At 55.5% G+C, this 26,159-nt stretch overlaps 1 protein-coding gene across 4 annotated transcripts in view; it reads right to left on the bottom strand.

The window, feature by feature from the left end:
• The window catches only part of GLI2 (GLI family zinc finger 2), a 248,308-nt gene that overhangs the window by 118,258 nt on the left and 103,891 nt on the right, over positions 1–26,159 (bottom strand). The window contains exons 1-2 of one of the 4 annotated variants that reach the window (XM_082396095.1): positions 8,132–12,322; positions 7,522–7,589 (exon numbers count right to left, since the gene is read on the bottom strand). The exons of 2 other annotated variants lie outside the window; for them this stretch is intronic. The gene's annotated coding sequence lies outside the window, so the exon portion shown is untranslated. Of the gene's footprint in view, positions 1–7,521; positions 7,590–8,038; positions 12,323–26,159 lie in introns of those variants that run through there. One more of the 4 variants, XM_082396094.1, reaches the window with a different exon arrangement.

The following is a 26,159-nucleotide window of genomic DNA, read 5'->3' on the forward strand; positions in this document are numbered from 1 at the left end:
CTCCAGAAGCCTGTGTCCCTGACCACTGGCTTGGCGGCCTTCCCCCGGGCCTCCAGCCTCAAGGAGCGGCTGCGTACCAGGGCCTCTGCCCACCCCTCCTTGGCTCTGACGGCACGTGGCCCTCTCACGCTGCCCTGTGGACTTCAACTCCGGTGGACAAGGGCCCAGCTCTCTTCCAAGCATCCTGAAGCCCCCGTGTCCACCTCTAGACCGGGCAGGTGGCTATTGGACAGGGTCAGCAGGGGTCAAGCCACCACCACATCCTTGAGAAGCTCATCACAAGTCAGAACCCAGATGCAGCCTCCGCGGCGGGGACCACCAGCCCGGAAGTGAGGTCACGGCTGAGGGGTCCCCCCTGGGCCCAGACCTTCCACCTCAGCTCCTTGACTACCACCCCACGTGGACCTGGAGCAGGTCACAGGGCAGGTGGCACAGCCTGGGGTCATGTTGCCGCCAACATGGAGGAAGCTCCAGTCTGCTGACCGGGTCATCAGCTGCCCACTGCTGACCGCCTGGCACGAGGACGACCTCCGTGCTCCCTCCCTGCCCCCGCAGGCGGCTCCCCATCTCTTTCGCCCCTGGCACAGTGCCACGTCATGCCCAGACCCTGCTCGTCCCCCTGGGCTCCCCCTCGGGAAGGGCCCGAACTCTCCACTGATTTCTGAACGGGTGTGCTTGCCGTGGGAGTTGAAAAACGTAATAAATGGGCCCGGCGCCATGTGCAGCACCTAATTTGCAATAATATTGAAGTCTCCAACAATAACTCATTTACTCTTATCATAAATATATATATATATATATAAAAAGACAAATTGCTACATTGAACATGCATTTTCTCACTGCAAGTAGCTGCGACCCCAGGGAGAAAGCCCTGTGCTGCTAACTAATAGTAAATCCTTTGGAAAATCATGTGTCATAATGATGGACAACCAGGGAAGAGGTATTAAATAGATTTAGAGGTTCGTAGAACAAAAGCCGTCCTTCGCAAACCCACACCTGTAAGAGCACAGGTGATTAGTGCTCACCTTCGGACAGCCCAGGTGCACAGAGGGAGAGAAAAGTTTCTGTCCTGGGCAGGTGTGGCTGGCCGGGTGTCAGGACACAGCGGCGATGGCAGGAGGGGGCTGGCGATGGCAGGAGGGGGCGTGGGCAAGGCCTGGGCCAGGATCTCCAGCCCTGCCAGGACCCCCGGAGGGAAGGTCTCACCTCCGTTTCCAAGGAGCCAGCCCCTCCCGTGCATCGGCAATGCAAATGCTCACAGGGGCACGCCCAGCTCAGCGCAGGCACGGGGATGCAGGGGGACGCAGTCCTGTCTTTGAGAAGAAAGCCATGACCTTGGGATAAGGAAGGCTCCCAGGGGTGTCAGTGTCAGGTCCCCTGCGGCAGCCCAGGGGCCGTGGCCTGGAGGACAGGTAGGGCTGCCTCGTTCTCCTAGTTCACCCATTCAAGACTAGTGCTTCCAATCAGTTTCTCCAGGTCCTGGGATTTGCCTTCTTCAGTTCAGGAGTCCTGGCCTCAAGGACAGGGGTTGACAGCCTTGTCCCAAATCCCGAGTGGCCTCTGCCTTTCCAACCATCTCTTACTGAACCTTGGGTTTCAGTGTTGGCGCCCGACAGCTGCTTACTGAACTGAAAGGTGGGCACGGGTGGCATTTACTGCATGCCTGCTGGCTGCCAGCTCTGTAGGAAGGGGAGGCTCAAGGTGGGAGGACGGCAGCCCTCCGGAGCGAGGCTCTGGGGATCCCGGCACTGGGCTCCGACTGGGAGCTGGCGGCCCCCCCCGGCAGATGCAGGGTCTGGATCCGGCACGTGGGACCGGGAAGGGCAGAGACACCCACGCAGCCTCACCACAGGGGCCCGTACTGCCGACTTTACGCCCTGCCCTCCAGTGAGGGGCTGCGACTAGGCTGACACAGCTGTGGGTCAGTGTCACCTGTGAAGTTCCAGTTCGGGTCAATGTCATTGAGAATCGCACCCTGGCCGGGGTCCATCCCACGCCAATCGCTTTCGCCAGTTCAAGCAAAAGACCCAAACCAAGTTGCTCCCTTCTCCCAGGGCTCAGTTTCCTCAGCTATAAAATGGCGGGGCAGGGGGTGGGCGGGGGGGGGGGGTGTTGCCTAGACACTAGACGGATCCCCACAGTTTTCCCCATTCATTCATTCATTCACTCAGCCAATGAAGGACACGTTTTCCTCTTGCACTGACACAAGTAATCCACAGCTATGAAATAACTCACTGAGACAGAGGCAATTTCGTGAAAACAATGCTGCAAACCAAAGCTAGCTTTTCCCCTAAGAGCATTAGTCTCTCAGGCACCAACTAACACTTGGAGGCTCTGTACTCCAACCCTAGTTAAATTACACAGATGCCACTTAGACCTTTGATAGACTTGGCTTTAAAACACAATACTACACATTAGCCCAACATACTTACACATACTAGAAATTGGGAACATTTCCAAAAATGTCTAGAAAGAGAAACGAAATACTAACCCAAGCATACGAGAGGGCCGTGGACCCCCTGCAGTTTGGAGCCCAGGAGGGGACTCCCTTGACCTTTGGGAATGGGCTTGCTTGCATTCCCTTCCTTCTTTACTCCATTCCTCCGACTTCAAAGTACAAATGCATAGATTTGATTTCACCGGTGCTTTATGCCTTTGGGATTGCCAAACTGTTCCTTCACTGGCATCCCCCTTCTGGAACCTTCCTATACTTGAAGCAACACCGCCTGGTGATGGATGACTATTTTGCGACTGCTATCAGTTTACTATTTTTACCAATATATCATAAATCAGGAAGAGGAATGCTGGGTCCAACTGGAGAGTGTAGCTTTCACTCATTACCTGGGAGGATTACAGCCATTTCATAAAATCCATTATCTAGGGAAAGGCTCCTATTGGCGGGGTCCAGCCAAAGTCATTTCATGCTTCAAAAGTTTGCGATGCGGCTGGTTAGGAAAAAACCCCTAAATTGTTTGGAAAGTAGGGATCACGATTTGTTTAAAAACCACAAACGGGCAAGACTGAGCTGTGCCCATTTTACCGAATGGCACTTTGCGCTCAAATGCACAGGGCCCGGCCCCCTGACTGCAGGCTGCCCCGACTCACCAGCAGCCGGCAGGAGGAAGCACCCCTCCCCACCCCACTCCAGGCTAGGCCACCCTCACCTCTCCCAGGCCCTGTCTCAGTCCCCTCCGAGGCCTCCTGCTCCTGTCCCTCCAGCCCTGCCTCACCGTGGCAGCCAGGGGGATGTTCCCATACTACACCCGGGCACGTCTTTCCGCTGCCCTGAGGATCGGGGTCCCAACCCTCACGGTCTGTGACATCAGGGGGCCCATCTCCTCTCCCACCTCATCCCCACCCTCCCCTGGCCCCTCACCACCTGCCAGGGACAGTGACTTTTCCTCTCTCCTCCTGCCCCCTCAGAGGGTGACCACATGCTGCTCCCTCTGCCGGGAAGGGTCTCCCTCTATAACAGCGGTCCCCAACCTTTCTGGCACCAGGGACGGGTTTCGTGGAGACAATTTTTCCGGACCGGGGTGGGGGGTGGCGGTGGGGGATGGTGTCGAGATGATTCAAGCTCATTACAGTTACCCTGCACTTTATTTCTATTATTATTACATTGTAACATATAATGAAATAATTATACAACTCACCATAATGCTGACAGGAGGTGGAGCTCTGGCAGTAATACTAGCGATGAGGCGCGGCTATAAATACAGACGAAGCTTTGCTGGCTCGCCCGCCGCTCACCTCCTGCTGTATGGCCCGCTTCCTAACAGGCCACGGACCGGTACCGGTCCACAGCCTGGGGGTTGGGGACCCCTGCTCTGTAATACTGAGAAGCACCTTTCGAGCTGACAGCGGTTGTTTCCCTACTATCCACTACCTGTGGGTTTCCAGACGCTTCTCCTTTCGCACAATCACACTCTGATTTGATATGGGGTTGCTTCACCATTTCCCCCAAAGGCAGCCACCAGGAAGGCCTCACCTCCCTACCTAACTTTGTTTCCACCTGGCAAAGGGAAAACACAAATGTCCCAGGGACCAGCCCAAACAACGACAGGGGCTGAGGGGTCCTCTGTCCCTGCTTGTCCCTCCCCTGAGTTCCTCTACACCAGGGAGCAGTTCACAAGGCCTCAGGGGCACCATCACCCCGACTGGAACAAGTCCCCCAGTTTCAGGACCCCTGGGGGCCTGTTTCCTGGGGCCCTGAAGGCCACGCCAAGTACAGACTCTTAGGAAGCCAAAAGAAGGAAGAATCAAAAGAATGCTAAAAAGGGACCATGAAAGAAAGTGTCTTGCAGATTTTGCCAAGCCTCCAGAACATTCTCTTTGAATGCAATTTTGTTTCCTCCTCTCCTCAGCTCAACTTTTCCCAAATTTGTTCCTCATGCGAACACAACATCTTCCCAGGGAAGCGCAGCTTTAACACCCACATGTTTTTCCAAGTAACTCGGAGCTGCTCCGCAGACAATAAAGATTCTTCTCTGCGAGTCCTCCTTGCTGCTAAGACCACCGGGGAACTGCAGGGGCGGAGTCTGAGCTCCCAGACGCTCAGCTTTGCCAGGTCTCAGAAGAAAGTCCCGGTTCACAGTTCTCGCTGGCACCGGGAGAGTCTGAGGGGCTGGTTGTCAGAGGGAGGAGCTGAGAAGAAACCCGGCAACTGACTACGTGAATTTCCCTTCCACCGGCTCCCTGACAACCTAGCCCTTCCCCATCCCCAAGCAGGAGTCACTTCACTTTCGCGTTGCTTTCTCTGGGGGGCGGGGGGCGGGGGGCAAAGTCCCGAACCCCCACCCCTCCCAACTCTTTTCATTGCCTCCCCCTCCTCCCCCTCCCCGCCCCCAGCCAGCTCGCCCGGCCTCGGCCCAGCTCATTCTCCTGACTTCAAACTTGGAGGGCGGCGACCCAGGGAGGGCGGGGCCGGGGAAAGCTGCAGGCCAGGCCTGTGCAAACAAGAGCGGCCGTCTCCTCATTTCCACTTGAAGCGACGCCGGAGAGCTGCCTTCCTCCTTCAACTTAGCCGGCCGGGAGGGAAGGGGGACGGAGCCGCGGGAGGGGACATCAGGCGGCCGCCGGGAGGGAGGCGGGGCGCGTGAATCATTGATGACCGGGGCGGCTGGCGCGCTCGGGAGCGTTCAGCAACGCGGCTAATGTAAAGGCTGCTGGCCTGCGGGGATCCGGCTGCCGCTGTGGGCAGCGTGTACCCCTCCCTGCAGGGACCCTTCCCAGCCTGGGAGCTGCAGGCGCCTTCCTGCTGGGAGAAGCTGCCTGCCTGCTGGTCCCCCAGGGGCTGGGCTGTCCCGGGGCAAGGGTCCGGAGCTGGGGGGCTGTGATGCCTCAGGCTCCCCACCCTGCCGCCCCCAGAGAGGGAGAGGGAGCTGGCTGGGACCTTAGGGGTCCATCCGGACCAGAGGGCATGCTGGTAAGAAGGGAGACGGAGGCCTGGGAAGAGAAGGTGACTTGCCCAAGGTGCCCAGTGAGGTGGTGAAAGACTGGACCGCAGGCCACTGTCCCCCTGCCATCTCTGGAAGGTTCCCTGGCTCCCTGTGGGCACTGGGAGCCACAGAGCCAGGGAGCAGAGACCCCACCCCAGGCAGGGTGGCCCTTCATACACAGAGGTCACGGGAGGATGACACCGACCCCAACCAGCTAAAATGTCACTAATGGAGTTTGTCTTTTGAGTGTGGAATCCTTCCCAGGCTGCGGAAATTCACTCCTCCTCCCTCGTTTCCCTTCCACAGGGAGGGGGGACGTGGCAATGACCTTGGGACAAGCAGTGCCCATCACACACAGCTGGTGGACCTGCCAGGGGAGTCTGCCAGGATCCCTGATCCTGCTAAGCCTCTACCCTGCCCACTTTTGCCAGGTGCTGAGCCAGTGGAAGGATTCTGTATTTTCTGCTAACAGGGGGGAGGGGGCCCCCTGGGGGGGAGGGGTCAATATCATTGTCGTCCTCAGCCCTTTCCACCCCCAACGCCATGCTGTACCCTTTCCCCCATTTGATCTCGAGGCATCATGAAAAGCGGCCATTCTGTCCCCCAAAGGGAGATCCTGCCTTTCGTAAAGGGATTAACAGAAGTACAAGAGGCTAGAGATTTACCCCAGGACTGGAAAGGGGTGGGGGAAGAAACTGACCTGGAGGAGGGAGGCTCTGGAACCAACCACCCCCTCCCCACGCCCTAACCCTCTTGGGTCCCGCTCCTCTTTAGAAGTTCCCCAACTCCACGCCACCACGCGAGACCCTCTGAGTGTAACCAAACTCCAGCCCTGCCCCAGCCCTCTGGGCCCTCCCCCATATGCCTTCAGGAGCATACGTGAGCCCCGAAAGCAAGACACGTTCCTACAGAGAAGGCGGAGGCTGTGGGACCCACGCGTAAGGTAGGAAGGCAGCCCAGGCCTGCACGGTCCTCCCTGGGATCGGGAAGGAACTGTGTGCATCGCTTTCAGTCTAAGGAGCAAGAGGTCAATCCCATACCATAAACACCCAGTGCATCCCTCACGCAGGGTCCAGACAGTACGGCCCGTGGGCAGACGGCACGGCCCGTGGGCAGACGGCATCGGGCTGGAGGCGGCCCGCCCCTCTTCTGACCTGCCCAGGGCACATGGCCAGCCACTGGCCCCAGGAACAGAGCCCCCAGCGAGGCCCCACACCCAGACGGGTCTCCCCTCGCAGGCCGGGCATCACCAGGGCCTCCAGATCCCAGGCCTGCACGCTTCTTTCCCACTCCGAGCAGCAGGGCTTGTGCTGAGTCAAGGCTACTTCCTGGGACAGCAGGGTGTGCAGGAGACGGCCAAACCAGATGGGACTGGTGGAGATGCAAAGGGTCAGAGGTTTGTCTCGGTCGATTACACAGAAAGCTCATCCCCAAACCTCCTGGGTCAGCAAAACGAAAAAGCAGACCCCTTCTTGGGTGGTACGGCCTCAGATGGCACCACAAAGCCCACGAAAAGAAAACAAGGGAAGTGACCCAAACTTTGCCTCAGCCTCGAGGGAGCACAAGGTCCGCGAGTGGGAGGCGGGAGGGAGGCTGAAGGCACAGAGCCTCGGTCCTTGTCCTGACGGAACCCTCGCCCAGAACGGCCACTTCCCTGCCGTGGTGAGAACAGCCCGCGGCATCCGGCAGCAGTGGTGAGGGCCGGCAGGCAGTCCTCCCCTGACAGCTGAGAACTGGCCCAGAAGCTACGTGCTCTGAGCTCATCCAGCGAGATGCTTCCTGACTTAGGGCACGTGGCCATTCCGGAGCCTCCCAAAGCCCTACAGTCCGCCTCTGAACATTCTAGAAGCTCAAGCTGGATTTATCCCGCCTGCCCCACCTCCGCACCCCCACCCCCAAGGCTACTCACAGATGGAAACAAGGTGGCCTGAGGGGGCAGGACCGCAGGACATGACTGTCCTCTCTTCCCCCCGGGCCAGAATGGGACGGCTCCTGACCCAACCATGAATAACACCCCACAAAAGGGGCTGCTCTCCGCGCCCCCAACCATCCCCAGATACCCATTCCCAAGGCGTTTGCTTACCCTTCGTTCAGACCTTCCACACGCAGCAATGACTCTGAGCTGGTTCTCTTCCACCAAGCTTAAGGGGGCTTTAAAGAAATGTCCTTCTGTGACTTAAAAGAGTCCTAGAGAGGCCAAACGCCACACTGTGTCTAATGCCCGGCTCAGGGGTAAGAGAGGGGACCCTCCTCCAGGAAGCCCACCACTCCCCTCCCTCTCTTTCCCAGACAAACAGACACAGCCGGGTCAGCACAGAACAGGACTCACAGACCCGGAGGATCATTTTGAGCTGTCTTGGCCCCAAGGAAGCCATACCAGAGAGAGCAGGAGGAAACTGGCCTGGCTACAAAGCCACCGCCGTGGCCACTGTGCTCCCTCGCCTACAGGGGCCACGTTCCCTGGAAGCAGCTGCCCTGCCCAGGTGTGTGGCGTGCACAGGCCCCGCGGAAGGACCGCTGCAGCCCCCAGGCCCCCAACTGGCCTCCTGTCCCCACTCCACCCTCACGGAGCCTCCCACTCAGAAACGGGTTCTCCTCACCCTGGACCCTGGCTCCACTAAAGCCCAGGAGATCACGGCCATATCTAGTTACCACCCTTGGAAAGCGCCTACTTCTCTGATCTCCCCACAAACCGGCCATTTGGCTGCTGAATGGGCCTTTTCGCTGACCTAATGTGCCTGCAGTCCCGGCACACACCCTCCCTCCTGCCCTCGGCCCCCCCAACCCCACCTCCTCAGAGCACGAGCCTTCCTGGCAGGGCTCCCCCGGCCTCGCCCTCTCGTGGCTTGTCTGGGCCTGCGTGGGACACGGTACATCAGACCCTTGATTTTATTCTGAATCCAGGCTGCTCCCACTTACAAATGAGCTGTGTTCCTCAAGTTTAGCGTTTTGCAAATCAATGATTTGGACCCCAGATGCATTTTTCCCATAATGAATAATGTCATGTGAGTAGGTTTCCAGGTGACCCACAATGTGCTGGGATACTGCATATCTGCAGCTGAAACCTCTATTTAAAAAGTACAGGGCTTCCCTGGTGGCGCAGTGGTTAAGAATCCGCCTGCCAATGCAGGGGACACGGGTTCAAGCCCTGGTCTGGGAAGATCCCACGTGCCGCGGAGCAACTGGGCCCGTGAGCCACAATTACTGAGCCTGTGCGTCTGGAGTCTGTGCTCCGCAACGGGAGAGGCCGCGACAGTGAGAGGCCCGCGCACCGCGATGAAGAGTGGCCCCCACTTGCCGCAACTAGAGAAAGCCCTCGCACAGAAACGAAGACCCAACATAGCCAAAAATAAAAAATAAATAAATAAATAAATAAATAAATAAAATTAAAAAAAAAAAAAAGTACAATCCCCAGAGAAAGACAAATGTCATGTGGTATCACTTATATGTGGACTCTAAAGAAATGGTACAAATGAACCTATTTACAAAACAGAAATAGAGTCACAGATGTAGAAAAGACTTATGGTTACCAAAGGGCAAACAGAGGGGAGGGATAAATTGGGAGACTGGGATTGACAATACACACACTACTATACATAAAATAGATAACTAAGAAGGACCTACTGTATACCACAGGGAGCTCTACTCAATACTCTGTAACGACCTATATGGGAAAAGAATCTAAAAAAGAGTGGATATATGTATACGTATAACTGAATCACTTTGCTGCACACTTGAAACTAACACAACGTTGTAAATCAACTATATTCCAATAAAAATTAATTTAAAAAAATTAAAAATAGAAAGTACAATCCCCATAATGAAGCCGACTGAAAGCCACTAAGCATTTGATTACAACAGAATAAAGATCTGTCTGTTATGTCTGTTGCATCCTAGGGCTTGAAGCAAAGCAGACGGCGCACCATCAAAGCAGAAATGGCCGGGGTGGATTCCACAGCCGGGGCTGGTCCTCTCGGGGTGCTGGGGCAGGGGTGGGCACTGATGGCTCACGCAGTCCGCAGCTGGGGGCTGGGGGTGGAGCGGGCAGCAGAAGTGTGTGTGACAGCCCTTCTCGGGGGACCTTAAAGCAGCCCTCGTGCTCCCGGGGTCTCCCAAGGCCCCTCCCAACCCCACGATGAAGAAGCCATCATTTTCTCACTGGCTTGCCGACCTGGGGCAAGAAGCCTTCCTCAACTTTAACAAGGTCAAGTTGTGAGTAGTCTACGCCAGGTCCTCTGGCGGTCCAGCCACAGCAAGGGCTGTTTCCAGGGCTCTGATCATCTTGCAACCCGAGGAAGCAGATACTGTAAACACCAGTGCAAACAGCTAGAAAAGTGGCCACTCCTGTGAAGCGCTCACACTTCAGACCCACGGGCAACCGATGGGGGCGGGGCCCACCTCCCACTTCGCGGGGGTTGTTGGAGACCCCCTCGTTCGCCCGGCATCGCGGAGCGCCTGCTCAGTGCGCGCGGCAGTGAAGCAGTGATGAGTGAGCTGCTACGTATCTCCTCACAGATCCGAGAGCGCAAAAGCTCAGTCCGCGCCTGCCGGGCCCGGCGCGCTTGGCCAGCTCACCTGGACGCCAGGTGCTCCTGGTGGACCCACGGCCACTGCCCAGGGCTTCCAGCTCTCGCAGCTCTGGCCGATCCACCCCACGGGAGAGGCAGCCGGGCAGACGCTGCTCAGCACATCTTACAGATAAGGAGACCAGAGCGCCTGAGATCCCACGGCCGGTGTGGTGGCAGGACAGACAGAACCCAAGACTCCCAGGAGCTCCCGGAGAGCGAGGACTGCCGCGTCCCCAGCGCCCAGCAGGAAGCCTGGCGCAGAGTGAGGGCTGGCGGGGCGGTGGGTGAGCTGCGCCCTTCTGTTCGGAGGCGTCTCCATGCAGGCATGTGTTCACCCCACAAACATTTAGTAAATGCCTTTGGGGCCAGAGCTCACCCGAAGTGCATTCCAGGTCTCCTCGAAAGGCTCCCGCACAGACGTCTGGGCTCTCTAAGCCTCTCCTCCATCTAGAGCCCTGGGCCTGGGGGGCCTGGCTTCCCCCTGCTTGCCCCCCAAGGCACAGGTAAGCGGGGGACTTTGAACGGGAGAGAACGGGGAAAGTGGCCACGGAGAGCTCCCCAAGAGCTGCAGTCCCTGGGCTAAGGGACCATCTCATCCGGCCACCTCCCCTTTGCCATCACGCAGACGGCCACCTGAGCCTGGCCTGCCCAAGACAGGCGCCTTTTCTTACTTGTTTCCTTTGGGGAGAAAGAGGAAGAAGAGACTCACACACGGGGCCACGTCACCCCTTCCGTGGTGGCTGTGCGTCTCCATGTTCCTCCCCCCCATCTGGGTTGGCTCGCCCCTCAGATGTATAATGAATCAGGCACTCGCTCATTAATAAAAAATGACAAACGATCAGCTCACTGACATCTGCCGAGCTGCGGAGCCTGCAGACACAATCCCTGCCTAGCTCTGCGATTCCTCTGTGGTCCAGCCCTAATGAGTCTGTAGGGTGCACAGGCCAGCTCGGGAGGCTCTTAGCGCTTACCGTGCGGGCAACCAAGCACCTTTCCAGGGTGGGCTGTGCAGGGCCCGCAGGTTAAGGCCTTTTTCATCTGTATTGGCAAAGGGGCTCAGCTCAGCAGGCCCCCGTGCCCCCGAGGTCAGGCAGGCAGAGAGTAGCACTGGGGCCGTGGAGAGTCAGTCAGTCCCGCCGTGGTATCAGTAGTCCACTGCACCCACGTCCCCGAAGGGGCCCAAGACCTGGACGTGCTTAGAGACTAAAACATGAGACTGCCTTTTGGTCTTAAAAAGCAAGGAAGTGAACAAAAGGACTCGACAGGAGCCCAGATGGCTACAGTGTGGCTGGCCTCAGCCGTCGGCCTGGCACCAGGACCACCTCCCAGCTCTTTTCACCTTGAGCTGAATCCCAGAGAAGCCAGGCCCCAGGCAAAGGAAACACGGCAGAGGGCACCCCCGGCTTCTCCCGCCGGCCTGCCAGTACTTCTTGTGTTTCATACTCACTTCAGCACTCGCCACATACGGCGGCCTACGCCCACTGCAGTGTTTTACCGGCAGCCTTGGAGCCTGGCGGGATAGCGGCGCCTTGAACACGGACAACCCTGGGATGGCACGCAAAGCAGAGGGATTTAGAGCCTTAATCCATCATCCATCACCCGCCACCGAACAATAAATGACAGCTTTATTCCTGGGGGCATGGGTCTTGGGGCTCCAAGATTTTAAGGGCCTGGTGGTCCAGCCCCCAGCCTTGATAATCACTCACATGGGTTACATCACCACCACCAGCACTGCACACTTCCCGCCTGTGGGCACTGCATCGGGGGCAGTAATGAAATCAGCTCCAGTTTTGACAACAATCCTGTGAGGTAGGGATGGATATTAGCCCCTACGGTATTAGAAGTGGGGTAATTCATCCGAGCTCTCAGGGAACCGAGTTATGGAGCCCGACTCCTTCTTCTCCCCCAGGTGTCTGGCACCTCCACTGCTCTACGACCCTCAATGACTCCCTATTAACAGTGCAGCTGGGCCCAGGCTCTGTGATGAGCCCCGGCCTGCACACAAGGGACTCTTCCACAGGACCTTCTCCCAAGGCCAACGGGTCACCTCCAGGCCTCCCGCCCCCCATCTGTGACCCACCAGGACGGCTGTCGGAAATGCCTGCCCCAGGTCCCTCTGCACAGTTCCACCCTTCATCCTTCAAGCCGGCCACCTCTCCAAAGGGCCCCTCACCACTCCAGGTCATGATGACCACTGCCGAGTCCCACTCCCAGAATCCTGACTTTGGGCCAAGTCCAAGGGGAGCCTTTAGAGCTTTTATAAATGACACTGACAGCTGGCCGAGCACAGGGGGCTCCGGGGCCTGGGCCAGAGGCTTGAGTGAATCTGAGGGCCAGGACGAAGGCAGGGACAGGGTGAGGGACCCCACTGTGCAGATGCAGGAGCCCAGGTGAGGCAAGGTGGGACGAGGAGTGCCACCCGGCTCCTCGGTGGCACTGGGACCAAAGCTGTGCCTTAGGGCATCTTGTGGTATGAAGGAGCCAGAAGTCCCTGGCTGTGTGTGGACTGCAGGTCAGGAAATGAGAGTGGACACCGCCCTGGTCCAGTACCACCGATCCACCTGGGGGACCTCAATAAACTCCCCAAACCTCTTGGGTCCCCGCCGCCAACCCCATCCATTCTCCACCCTGCAGCCAGGGGAGGGCACGTGCCTGCCCGGCCACTGCAGTGACTTCTGGGAGCAGACGAGGCCTGCATTTCTGTATGGGCCTCAGTACTGTTTACACGTGTTCTAGAAAGTAGGCATAACTTTTTAATAACAAAAAAGGAGGCTCATCCATAGGGTTGTTTGCTGTGAGGCTTAGCTGTCTTCATTGGTCACTCACTCATTCATCCCACACAGCCTCCCAGCTCACGTTTCAGGAAACAGCTTCTTCCTGCAGGAGGGGAAGGGGCCACATTTAGAGGCCCGTGACATTCTAAGACCAAGGAAGGATGAAGTGGGGAAAACCCTGGACTCTCAGGCAGGAGGCCATGGCTTCTGCTTTTGCAGCCAACTCAATTATGACCTCAGGGTAGCACCCCCAGGACCTGAATGGCCTCACTTGTAAAAAGGAAAAAGGTCCCTCCCATCTCTGACGTTGCCAGATGTTTGAGGGACCCAGGGGCAGGGCCCCAGAAAATAGCAAGTAACTGCAGGTTGCCCAGCGCCAGGCGACCTCCTTTATGAGATGGATGGAGAGCATCTTGCCAGGTCATCTTGGGGCGCGGGGAGGAGACGCCCCACCCTGCTGTGCCTTGGCAGAGCCCAGCCGGGACTGAGCCTGGTGCAGAGGCACTGGCGGGGCCAGGGTGCTCCAGTCCTGCCCGAGCCTGGAACACACAGGCGACAATCCACTGCAAAGCCCGTGCCTTGGGGTGTGGTCTGCCCTACATTAAGAAACGCTTTCTAAATGAGATACTTATTTAATCGGTAATAAGTGGAGTCGGGAGGGGGCGGGGGGAATTCAGTTTGTAAACCGCCTGTGGGCCCCAGCAATGCGTGCCTTCCCCAAGGCTGAGGCCCCCCTCCCTCTTCCTGACGTCTTCTGAGCCGGAGCTCACCTCCACCGCTTCCCAGGTACCGAGAACAAGCCTGCTGGCCATCGGGCTGCACAGGAGGCCCCAGCTGGAGGGCCCACACAAGGCGCCAGGCGGAACCCAAGCCGTCCTGTCACTCAACAGCGTGTCCCTTTCCCCATCCCGCCTGGGGGACTGGGCCCAACAGGGAAAACAGCAGGATGCGAGGAGTCGAGGGTGGAGCCAGGAGAGGGAAGCCGAGAGAACCACCCGAGGCGCCCACCGCCGCTCACAGCTTGGCCCTGGCCCAGGAGTCCTGCGCCCTCAGAAAGCTTCGTCTGGCTCTGCCCATCCCGATTTGACGAGGTGGAAGTGGGGCTGTCAAAGGAGGCCTTGATCAGTCTTCAGCTCTTTGGACATGGAGGAGGGGAGGCATCACCCACCAGCCACGTGCAGGTACCACGTGGAGTACATCCATTTCATTGCACAGATTGTTTACATCTTGTTTCTCGACAACAAAGACAATGAACCTCAGGGACGTTAAGTGACTTACCTGAGGTCATCAGCCCCAGGAACCAACCCCACTCTCCCCTGGCTCCAAAGTATGCCTGTGCTCTGTACGTACCACCCCTGCCCTGAGCACCAGCACGTGTGAACTCCCTTCCCACCTCAACCACTCTACACCAGTGCCAGGCAACCCCGATCTCAAGGAATTTAAGTGTCTGCAGTAACCCTTCCATCAACCCACGAAAGACGCTTTGAGTGACTGCTCCAGGGAGAGCGCCAAGAGAATTAGAAGCAACCGTGCCTCTGAGTGAAGGGGCTTACAGTCTCTGAGGGGGTCACAAAGAGAAACAAGGAGAATCATAAGAAAATAGTAAGGAGGGCTTGCCAGGGCCAAGGGTCATGGTCAGGTTGTAAGTGCAAAAAGAGATTTAAAAAAAAAAACCGGTGAGGGGGTGGCTGTCCACTGGAGGCTACACTGAGAGGTGGGGCCTGGAGGGAAATGAGCAGAACGGAGAAGGCGATCAATAAAAGTGAGCTGGATAGGTGGGTGGGTGGGTGGATGGATGGATGGATGGATGGATGAGTGGATGGATGGAGGGATGCGTGGATGGATGGATGAGTGGGTGGATGGATGGATGGATGGATGGAGGGATGCGTGGATGGATGGATGAGTGGGTGGGTGGGTGGATGGATGGATGGATGGATTGATGGAGGGATGGGTGGATGGATGGAGGGATGGGTGGGTGGATGAATGGATAGACGGATGGATGGATGGAGGGAGGGATGGAGGGATGGGTGGATGGATGGATGGATGGATGAGTGGATGGGTGGATGGATGGATGGATGAGTGGATGGATGGATGCGTGGGTGGGTGGATGGATGGATGGATGAGTGGATGGGTGGATGGATGGATGGATGAGTGGATGGACGGATGTGTGGGTGGGTGGCTAAACAGGGATGTGGATGGATGAAGCTCTCTAATTAGAGCATTTCCTCCTTTCTGTCTTTGACTCTTAACTCCACCTCACTTCTCCTTTTTTCTCTCCTCCATAGGCACTCAGCTTAGATCTTGATCTTTTGCAGGTGCCCACAGAGGAAGGACAGTGGCTTCAAAGACCAAGATTCCCAGCCCCACCCAGATTGGAGCACACACATCATGAGACATTCCCCTGGTTTTCAGACTAGCACAGCCAAAAAGCATGGAGGAATGAGCTCTTCCTCTCAGCATCCCCACCCCCTACCATCTCCCGCAAGCCCCCAGCCCACACCTCTGCCTGCCCAGGCAGCTCCCCCCTTGACATAAATCAAAGGGCCCCTGGGTCCATTTCAACCCAAAGAGAGCCATTCCCTCTGGGCCTGAGAAGAAGCCAGGTCTGCAAGGTCCCAGTCACCCATCAGGGGCCTACCTGTCTGGATTTGTAACCCATTCCAGCCACACAAGGCTTCTTGAGATGCCCCGAGAATGAGGAATACACTAGAAAGCCAACAGAAGCAGCCAGGAAACACTGGTCTGCAGAATACTGGGAGAGTGGGGGGCAGGCGGGGCTTGGGACTCGGTACCCGGGAGCTCAGAGGGCCCCGGGGATTCTTGGCGTGGTGGGGGTGGCCGGTGGGCCATCAGGCCATTTCCCTCACGGTAGCTGGTCCCAGGCCAAAGCCAGCCAGGCGCTGCACAGCCTACAGGCAGTAGAGACCCAAGGGAGGGTGCAGGTCCATTTTAGAGCGAAGCCCCAACTGTCCAAATCTCTCCCCAGCCCAGCTTACTTTCTGTGGGCCGTCCCTCCTCATGGCTCAGGAACAGCCTTCCCAAACCGGCCATACATGGGTGGCCCAAATCCTGACCTGGGACCCAGCATGAAGGAGCGAGAAAAGCGCGGCCGTGGGTGATGAGCTGGGCAACAACCACGGCTCAGACTCCAGGCACAGCCACCAGAGCCCACATCAGCATCTACTTGAGATGCTTGAGGCAGGCATCCCTGCACCCTCAAACGCTCGTGGGCTGTGTCACGAGGGGAGCTCCAAGGAAGCAAAGGGAGCAGAAAGGGGGAGGAGGGCATTCATCAAGCTTCTCGGCCTGAAGTGGCAGAAAAGAAGTGAGGATGGACGGTAGGGAGAGCTCAGCACTGGAGTCACCAGCCCAGGCTGAGCTCCAGTTGTGCAGCCGTGCTTAAGTAACCACCTCCCCAGCCCCATTTCCCCCTTTTGTAAAATGCAGACAAGCACAGCGACGTTAACTGACTTTCCCTCATGAGCTTAACGGAACGCACACACGCCATAACGAGTGGAGGGGCGCCCCTCCTGCTCCTGGCTGCTCCTCTCTCTCAGCACCCGTGACACCCTCACAAGACACGGACGCATTTTTGCACACCCAGAGCGAGCACAGTGCACAGCTCCGTGGGGCACAGTGGGTGCAGGCTAGCTGCCCCGTGGAACGGCAAAGGCCCTGAGGCCCCGCCGAGGCATACAAGGTGCTCAGTACCAGTGATGGCTCAGGGGTCACCTCCTCACTGGGACGTTTGTATTCCAAGCCAAAGGAATGAACCTCTAATGGCGGAATTCCAGGCTTCAATCCCAAGTGGGCCGGGGAGGGGCGGGCAGGAGAGGTGTCTGTGGGCAGAGAAGCCTTCCTCAAGCCAACCACGGAAAAGCTGCCTCGTCTGTCTGTGTTTACGGGCGGCCCTGCCTCTGGAACGCCAGCCCTGGCTCCCAGTGCCATTCCTCCGTCCTGCGTTGACTTTATTGGTGCCCACACGGCATGCCATCCAAGCCTGGAGTAGGGCAGCGCACCCCAGCCCGGAGGGGGCAGGGTAGGATTTCAGCACCTCCTCTGGCCTGAAGTGGCCCCGGCCAGGCCCAGTGCGGAGCTGGCCCCACGAATGGGCCCAGGAGGAGGCTCCCTGCACAGGAAATGGCTCTCACATGTCTGTCCCTGCCTGACATCAGCCTGGGTGGAATACGGACAGCAGACTCCATCTGTCCTTCTCTGTCGGATTCCCTGCGGGAATGTGTAAGATTTCTGCAAGATGTGATGATGTTCTCCCACCCGACCAGCCCCCCCCCACCGGACACCCCCACTTCTCTCCCTGTGGGCCTCTGTTCCTCCTTGCCCATCCCCAGTCGGATTCTCTGCTAACCGTCTTCCTAAGGCTCCACCACGGCTCTCTGCTCTCAAATGTCACTTCCTCCAAGAGGCCTTCCCTGATTACTCTCTCCTGCCCTGCTCTCTGTATCTCCTTCCCAGCAGCTCTCGCTGAAATGGTCTCATGTGTGTTTACCTGTGTATTGTGTACCCTCCCCACCCCCAAGGGCACAGGAGCTCTGTGGAAGCAGGGACCACAGTGGTTTTGCCCCCTGCCCACTGCCTGGCGGGCACTTGCCACCCTCCTCCAGGAAGGTCTTCATGGTGGGGCCTCCCACTCCACCTTGACTCACACCCAAGGGTGGGGACCGGGCCTGCCTCACCTGTGGGTCCTCTCAGGACCTAAAGAGCCCCGACAAAGGCTTCCTGGGCAGGCCTGCATTCCGGAGGAGCTGGGTGCCCAAGCCACAGTTGACACTGTCTGCTAGGCCTCCCCAAGTGCAAGGCCACTACCATTCCACCGGCTCTGAACTTGCCCAGGCCCACTGGCTGTATGTCTGCATATTTGTTTCCCCAAAGAGTAACCCAAACAGAGCAAAATACCAGAACTGAAAAGTCCCCACTTGAGAGATCACTTCAATCCAAGCCCAGCCGGGCTTCATCAACGGGCTCAAGCCGGTGGGTCCACAGCCCAGTCCGGACTTCCCTGAGTTGACCCCAAAAAGTTCCTGTTGCAAACCATGGCTCATTCACATTGCTTCATGTTCATTTTCATGATTCTTTTTTAAACTTAAAAAAATCTAAGCAATTCTGCATACAATGAAAAAACAAATCAAATAGCACAGAAAGGTTTATAATGAATAGCGACGTTCCCCCCTCCCGCCCCCCGTGGTCTGGAGGCATCTATTTATTATACTTTGAACTTTTAAAATGTTTTCTACTTTTACCTCTTCTGACAGCTACCTGACCCTTAAAAGGAATATATTAAAACACCATGTCTTGATTCTTTATCCCACGAGCTCAGTGTTTCCGACTGATCAGTTATCTCTATGGAGGACAACTCGAGTCGTGGGAAACCTGACCCCCACCAGGCACAGAATTCTGGACAAGGCCACCTTTTCCTCCCAGTGGAGTGATGACTCGACCTGCAGTCCCTCCGGTGTGAAGACTCCACCGATGCCTTTCCCTACCTCCCCAGGATCCTCCATCCCCGGTCCCTTCTGCAATGATGCAGGAGGTGGCCACAGTGTGGACCTTGCATCACTCCCTCTGGGAGGCTCCCTGCTGGCGTCCCAGCCCTTGCCTTCCTTCACCTACTCGCTTATCAGAGGATCTTTAAGGAACAGTCTAAGAAAGAGGTGTGGAAGGGAAAAGCTCTGAGTCCTTCCTTCATGACTGAAAACATCCCTCATCCCTGAGTGACAGGCTGAGAGTTTGATTGATAACTTTCCTCCTATCTGCCAGGGCAAAGTCACGGTCTTTCCACACAGGCTGCTGCTGGTCCAGAGGGTGGTACCATCCTCCTAACTGAGTAGATCACCTGGGCTTTTTGTTCTTTTGTTTTCCCATTCTCTAGAAATTTTTAGAAAGTCTCTTTATTCTTGGTTATCTGAAATTTCACAAAGACATGTCAAAATGGGATTTTTTTTCTTTTAAGTGCTAGGCACACAGAAGAGTATTTTAATGTAAGGATGTCTGCCCTTCTGATATGGGGAATTTTCTTCTATTAATTGTTTTATAATTTTCTCTCATCCGTTTTCTGTTTCACTTTCTGGAACTTCCATTAGTTATATGCTCAGTCACCTGCCTTAAGAGTCTAGCTTTCCCACCTCTCCTCTTATTTCTCTTTGCCTTTGCCTGTTTATTCTCCTTCCCATGATATTTCCATGACTCACTGTCCATTCCTTTGATGAACTTTTTATTTCCACCATCATATTGTTCATCGAAAGCTGTTTTTTTCTGGGGGAGGGATGGAGTGGGAGTTTGTGGTTAGTAGATGCAAACTAGTATATATAGAATGGATAAACAACAAAGTCCTACTGTATAGCACAGGGAACTATATTCAATATCCTGCGATAGACCATAATGGAAGAGAATATAAAAATTATATATATATATGTATAACTGAATCACTGTGCTGTACAACAGAAACTATCACAACATTGTAAATCAACTATACTTCAATTTTTAATAAGCTGTTTTTCTGCTCTCTAAAAATCCTTATTTCATAGCATCCTGTTCTTGTTTTATGGATGCAATGCTTTCTCAGTTTTTCTGAGAACACCAATGAGAAGGCTATATTTGTCACTTACATTTTCATTTCTTCTTGATTCTGTTTCTCCTGGAACAATACTCTGCCCATGGTTTATGTTGACTTTGCTCTTTCATGGAGCAGGCTTTCTCCAGATATTGGTTAAACCTTGGACGTCTATTCATTCTTAAAGATGAGAGACTTCCACAACGCTGAGTGGGGCTTGTCCAATGGAAGCTTTCACTATTCCACTGGGGGATCCCTAAATGCCAGGGTGCATGAGGCTCGGCTCTGGGGCTCGCCACCCACATCGTCTGCCCTCGTGACCCAAGAGAGTCAGTTTAGTTTCTCTGCAGAAGAAGCCAATTATCAAGTCAAAATTGGCATAAAAGATAAAAACCCGACCTCAGTCATTCTCCATCGGGGGGGTCACGAGGAAGAGAGGTGTCACCTCCCATTGAATCTTCTTTAAAAATCTTGTAAAATAGTCATAATATAGAATTTGCCACTTCAGGCACTTTTAAGTGCACAGTTGTTGAGGTTAAGTACATTCACATTCTTGTGCAACCATCACCACCATCTTCCTGAACTGAAACTCCATCCCCATCACACACTAACTGCCCATCCCCCATCCTCCCGGTCCTTGGCAACCATCACTCTACTTTCTGTCTCTGTGAATGACTATTTAGGGTAACTCATATAAGTGGAATCATACAACATCTGTCTTTTTATGACTGGCTTCTTTTGCTTAGTATAATGTCTTCAAGGTTCGTCCACGAGGTAGCATGTGTCAGAATTTCCTTCCTTTTTAAGGCCGAATAATATTCCGCTGTAGGTCTGTACATAGTTTGTTTATCTATTCATCTGCCACCCATTTACTCTTAAAGGAACTTCGAGGAATAGCTGGCGACAGTACAGTACTGTCCTTGTCACACACAGGCAGGTGTGCAGCTCAGGTCTTCAGAGCCAGCACCGCGGCCCACTCCCCGATCCTGCCCTCTCTCCCATGAACGTGTCTATCTCTGAGCTTCCAGACCTCTCCACACAGGTGGGCGACGTCCAGGACCCGTGTCTCATTTCCCCCAGTCCCCAGATCCTCCGTGTGGGTGGCCTTGACAGAGGACTAGCTATTTTTAGTGGAAACACAGAACTGCCACCATTTTTAGCAGGAAAGGCAAAGGAGCCAAGGAGACTTCTTTTTCTTTCGACTCTTCCCTCCCCAACTTCCCTTTTCTGCCAGGTCCCTCGGAAAAAGTTGCCAAGAATAGAATGAACAATGAAAAACAGACCTAAGTTCTCGTCTCTGTCCCGAATACCCTGTCTCAACCCAAAAAATAAAATGAAAGTCTGGAGACAAGCCCAGACTAGTGTCAGGGGGTCGGGTACCGCACGGCTGTGAACACACTATGGGAGCGTCACTGCTCCGGACGCCAGTTTCCTGGGTGATGAGATGAGGGGTAGGGCGGCAGAGCTCCAGACATCACAGGATTGTTCATGGAGGAGGCCCAGGCCTTGCTGGTGCAAACCGCAGGCCAGGGCCGGGGCTTCCCCTTCCCAGGACTGTCCCAGGGACAGCTCCATAAGTGCCATCCAGGGCCGAGAAAAGCTTTCCTCCCAAGTTCCTCCCGAGAAAAGTTTTCCTCCCAAAAGCTTTCCTCCCAAGTTCCTCCCGAGAAAAGTTTTCCTCCCAAAAGCTTTCCTCCCAAGTTCCTCCCAGGAGCGTCAAAGACGGGCTCAGGTGTGCACGGTGCCGGCTGCAGCTCCGCCCGACGAGCTCCATCAAGACGCAGCCTGTATTGTTCATGCCTTCTCCCTCTTCCCCTGCCTAAGCGCCTGCCATTAATAAAAGATAAACGAGAAGCGCGTTGCGGGGGACTGTGACATCTGCTGCGGGCCCCGTGGGTCTCCCCCCTTTCTGCGCTTTAGAACCACATGTGCTGGGGGGAGGGGCGCTGGCAGGGACCCAGCCGCATTCGGAGCCTCCGCAGTGGGTCCTGGCCTCGGCTGGATTAAATCAGCTCCCTGGCTCCAAACAGGAACCCTCACCCCGGCCCCCCACGCAGCAGGAGCATCCGAGGACCAGAATCTCCCGGCTCGCTGCGGGAGGGTGGGCGGCGATTTTCACCGCTCACGTGCTGCCTCCCAGTCAGAGTTCTGGGGCTCGGCAGGCCCAGACACGCAGCCGTCGCTGCCTTTGCACGGCGGGAACCTCGGGGGGACCCCACCGCCCGGACGCCTGTGGCTGTGCGCCCCCGTCTCCCTCTGGCCGGCTCCTCTTCCTCCTGATCCTCAGAGCCCCGGGCAGGGATCCGGGGTGGGGGGTGGGAGGGGGGCTACCCTCGTGGCCCTGAGCACTTTTGCCTTTGGGGCAAAAATTCTATTAATTCTATTCTAAAATTCTATTTTACACATGTACGGTTTAAAGATGAATATAACACAGGCTTCCGTACTCGCTTCTAGTCACTTACTCTCTTCTCATTTAAAAAACAATGAAAACATTTTGTATGGGCCCCTAACAGCATCGTGGGCCCATACAACATAACTCACCCAAGGGAGTTATTTTGAAAGGGGTGCTGAGGTCCAAGCCGGTGTCTGCCTGGATCCAAGCCTGGGCCTTGGCTCTGCTAGGGCCAGACCCTTCGGGGGGGGGGGGGTCCAACGGTGCTGCCGTTCCCACCTCCTGACCTTGCACGGTCAAGGGGCCTGGAACGAGTGGGCAGGACAGGCGCCTTGGGGTGACAGGGGCTGGCAGGGCCTGGTAGAGGTGCTGGCCCCTCAGGGCCCCCACAGAACAAGGATGGTGCCACCACCCAGAATGCACTTGGCCTCACCAAGCCACCCAGAGGCCAGGGGCCCAGAAGTGCAGGAGCCAATGGAGAGCAGCCTCCCTAACAGCGCAGACGCCAGGGCTCCTCCAGACCCAGCCAGGCAGGGCTGAAGCCTGTGGAGGGTGTTATGAAACCCCTTCTGAGAGCCCTTGTGCACCAGAGCCCAATCTTTCTCCTCCAGTGGCCAGAGCATGGAGGGTCCAGAGCCCGGACCACAGTGTGGCTCTTCCAGAGCTCCAGAGGATGACCCCCAGACGAGGGGCTTTCAGGAAGGTGGAAGGGAGACAGCTGATAGCTAGAAAGTGACCCGCTGACTGGGGAGAACCTAAACAGCACTCACCCCTCGAATGACAGCACACGGCCAGGTCTAGTCTATGCTTGGGGCCCTGCCAGTGATGCCCGCTGCTGACCAGGGGGGAAAGGCAGAGTCACCCAACAACACTCACTCTGGAATCAGCCCGGCCCAGACCCAGCTGTGACCTGAGAGACCACTAAGCCTCGGTTTTCCGGTCTATGAAATGGAGAAGGTTGTGGTGAGGATCAAATGAGCTGATCTGGGTAATACTCAGCCTGGTGCCTGGCAATTAGGAAAACCTCCTAATAATATCTATCGTATTACACATAAATTCTGGCACAGTGCTTGGAGCCTAGTAAATAATGAATATTTACCACGGAAACCAGGTGTCCAGGCAGGTACCCCCCATCCCATGATTTGGATCAGGAAACTGAAGCTCCCAATGAAGGCCCAAGTTCGTTAGTGGTGTAACGAGAGACGTCAGCCCCAGAAGTGAATGCAGCTCCCAACGCCTGTGGGTTCCCTTTCCAGCTCTCCCAGGGAGCAGTCCTCCAGCCCCCAGGCCACCAAGGCTGGGGGGAAGTGTCTGAGGACAAGACCGGAGGCACCAACCCAGCCGACCTGGCAACTGCCGTGTGCTTGTGCGTGAGCATCAGCTGAAGGTCGGGGCCAGCATGGGCGTCCCCAGGCCGGGCGGAGCGGTGGGTGCAGGATGGGGCCCGACTGACCCAGCTCCTTGGGCGCGAGTGAGCAGGTTCCCTCCTAGTACAGCACATCTTCCCTCGGAACACCCAAAATACAAGCAGTAGCGAGGATGAAGTTTTGCACTGCTTGCTCTTCCAAAGTATCTTTTTCCCCTGTTTGTCTCACTTGCTCATCCCTCCTGGCTACACAGGGGGCAATTCCAGGCAGACAGCAGGGGAGGGGCTGACACATGCCTCACCAGAAAGTTACAGGTGCGTCCTTTCACGACACGACGTGGGCCAAGGAAGCACCAAGGACGGTCCCTCCCAATTGGCAACTAAAGGTTTAGGGTCTGCTAAGATGGGGTACCCCAGAGGTTAAGGGCCTTTTGGGGGACAGGTTACAACACAAAATTACCTTATCCAATTTGTCATGGTGACCAAAGACACGAACTAAAACTACAACTTCCAGGGAAGAGAAGATTAATTTTGGAGCTGGCAGGCATCTTTGAGGAATCACAGACAACCTTCCCATTTGGCAGGTGGGGAAAGTGAGGCTCAGAGCTGCTCCAGGCTACACGACCGATTCGAGGGTCTTCTGGCTCCCCGGCCAGTGCTCTCCCCCTGCACTTGGTCGTGAGGTGTCTGGACAGAGAGTGGAGACCCACAAAGACATAGAAAGTGGGGTTTGTATCCAAGTGGGGCTGGATTCTCTCGTTTGATGTAGATTCAGCCTAATGTCATGTGTCAACTGGAGCGGGGTTAGCAAACTCCAGCCTGAGGGACAAGTCAACCCCCCGCCCTTGTCTGACTGGACCCCAGTCCTGCTCCGTCAGGTACAGACTGTCCAGGCTGCTTTTCCATCAAGAGCAGGGGTGAGGAGTTGTGAGAGAGACCGTGGGTACGGCCTGCAAACACTGAGATATTTACTGTCTGGCCCTTGACAGTCCAAGTGTATTGATCGTGGATCTAGAGCTGGGGGAATAGCAAGCACAGCCTGCCAGGGGTTACTTGGGGCTCTGCTGTGACATCAGAGAGGACCCCAGCCCCCCGGTAACAGACAGCGACACAGGCCCAGCCCGGGACCACACTGCGGGGTGCGGCAGGGCCAGGCTGACCAGCCTACCCCCACCAAAGCCCCTCTGACGCCCTCGGCCGGCGACAAGGCACCCGCAGCATCACAGCTCTCCTGCGACTTCACTGCAGGGACCCCAAATGCGGGCAGGGTGCTTGCTTTCCTTCTTGAAATGTTTCTCTAGACGACACGGGGGACTTAATGGCCTTCGACAGCACCTCCGATGCCCTGTTTGGAATTATTTTGATTGACAGCACAGCTCTAAGTATAGACAGATCCTGGTCAAAACCTGCCACCTCGCAGCTCAGGTGGGTTCCGGGAAGTCAAGGGGAAGGGTTCAGCTCTCAACAGCCCCGCCAGAGTCCTGGCCATGAATCCTGCCCGTGGGACCTCAGGAGAGCAGTATCACCCCCTGAGCCGCAGCTGTCTGTCTGTAAAGTGGGGATGACGACAGGGTTGTCGGAAGGACGGAACGAGAGCATCCCAGCAAAGAGGCTGGTCTCCAACACAAGTGGTATCACTCACGGTCACCACATCCTGGGCCAGAAGAGCAGGAGCCAGCCCTTTATTTACAGGTCTGCCCCGGGGCACACAGTAGCTTATAGAAAAACGTCTTACGTTAGGTCAAAAATGAAGTTTCCACCAAATCTGACGCTCACATTATTTTAGTGCCATCGTCTATATCATCTTTAATTTAGCGAGCCGACTTTAACAGCAGTGAACGACTCCTTGGCCAGATTTCTACCCAGACCACAGGATGTCTAATTAGGCAGCTCTCCTGCAATGCTTTCATTTGAAATACAATTAGAATACCCTTCTTGGAATTCATTCGCGGACAATCTGTAAAAGTGACAAAACTATTTCCTGTGACTGCTACTAACTGTAATTTCTCTGAGGTGTAAGTATTGTCATTCACTCCTTCAAAAACTATACCTGGCATGTCTGTGAATGAAGGTCTTAGGAAAATTCCTATAACTGCAGGTTCAGCCCATAGGAAGCTCAGGAGGCCAAGGCCAGTCCACCCCCAAGCCGGGGGCCTTGACTTGGAGCTCTGGTTATTACTTCAGAAAGTTAGTAATGCTGCATTCTACCCTACACATACTCTGAAATGTGTGAAGCACGAGACGATTTCTTGCAGTATTGTTCGAAAACAGCAGAAGATTGGAAATCTAAATATCCATCAGACTGGGACCTGTTAAATAAATTATAGTCTGTCTGTATAATGGAATACCAAGCAGCCATAAAAACAAATGAAGAAGCACTTCAGGCCTGATATGGACCAATTTCCAAGATACATTGTCAAGCCAAAATAGCTAGATGCTGACAATTGCATTAAAAAACATATATGTATGTCTGTGCGTAAATTTATAGATCGGCACATGTATATAAATATTCACAAATATATGTATTCTGTACATGTGTACATCGAGAATATCTCGCAAAGGACGTGTGAGAAACTGGTGGCATCGGTGGCCTCCAGGGAGCAGAAGTAGTTCGCTGGTGGGGAGACAGGGTGGAGAGAACATTTTTTTTTTTTACCATAAACCCTTCTGTAACAATTGAATTTGGAATCGTGAAAGATACACTATTTCTGATAATGAGATAATTAAAAACTTAACAAAAAGCCAAAGACTTCCGACTGTCCCGGATAAAAGGTGAACTGGAGCGAGGGGAAGGGGCTGCTTTCATCTTTCCCAGACCCCAGCAATAACACAAACACACACGCATTCACACTCACACACACTCACACTCACACTCCCTCCCAACTGGCTTCATCACGGACACCATCCCCACTGAGGACCTGGAGACCCCAGCTGGCCCGTGTCTGCACTCTTGCTGCTCTGCACGGGGACTCTGGGGACAGTCCTGTCCCCACCACATTCTGGTTAGCCTGGAAGGCAAGTCCAGCTCTCCTCTGCCTTTCCAGCCCCTGGCA

The sequence above is a fragment of the Balaenoptera borealis genome (genome assembly GCF_965194805.1).
Source record: "Balaenoptera borealis genome assembly, chromosome: 6".
Taxonomy (NCBI): domain Eukaryota; kingdom Metazoa; phylum Chordata; class Mammalia; order Artiodactyla; family Balaenopteridae; genus Balaenoptera; species Balaenoptera borealis.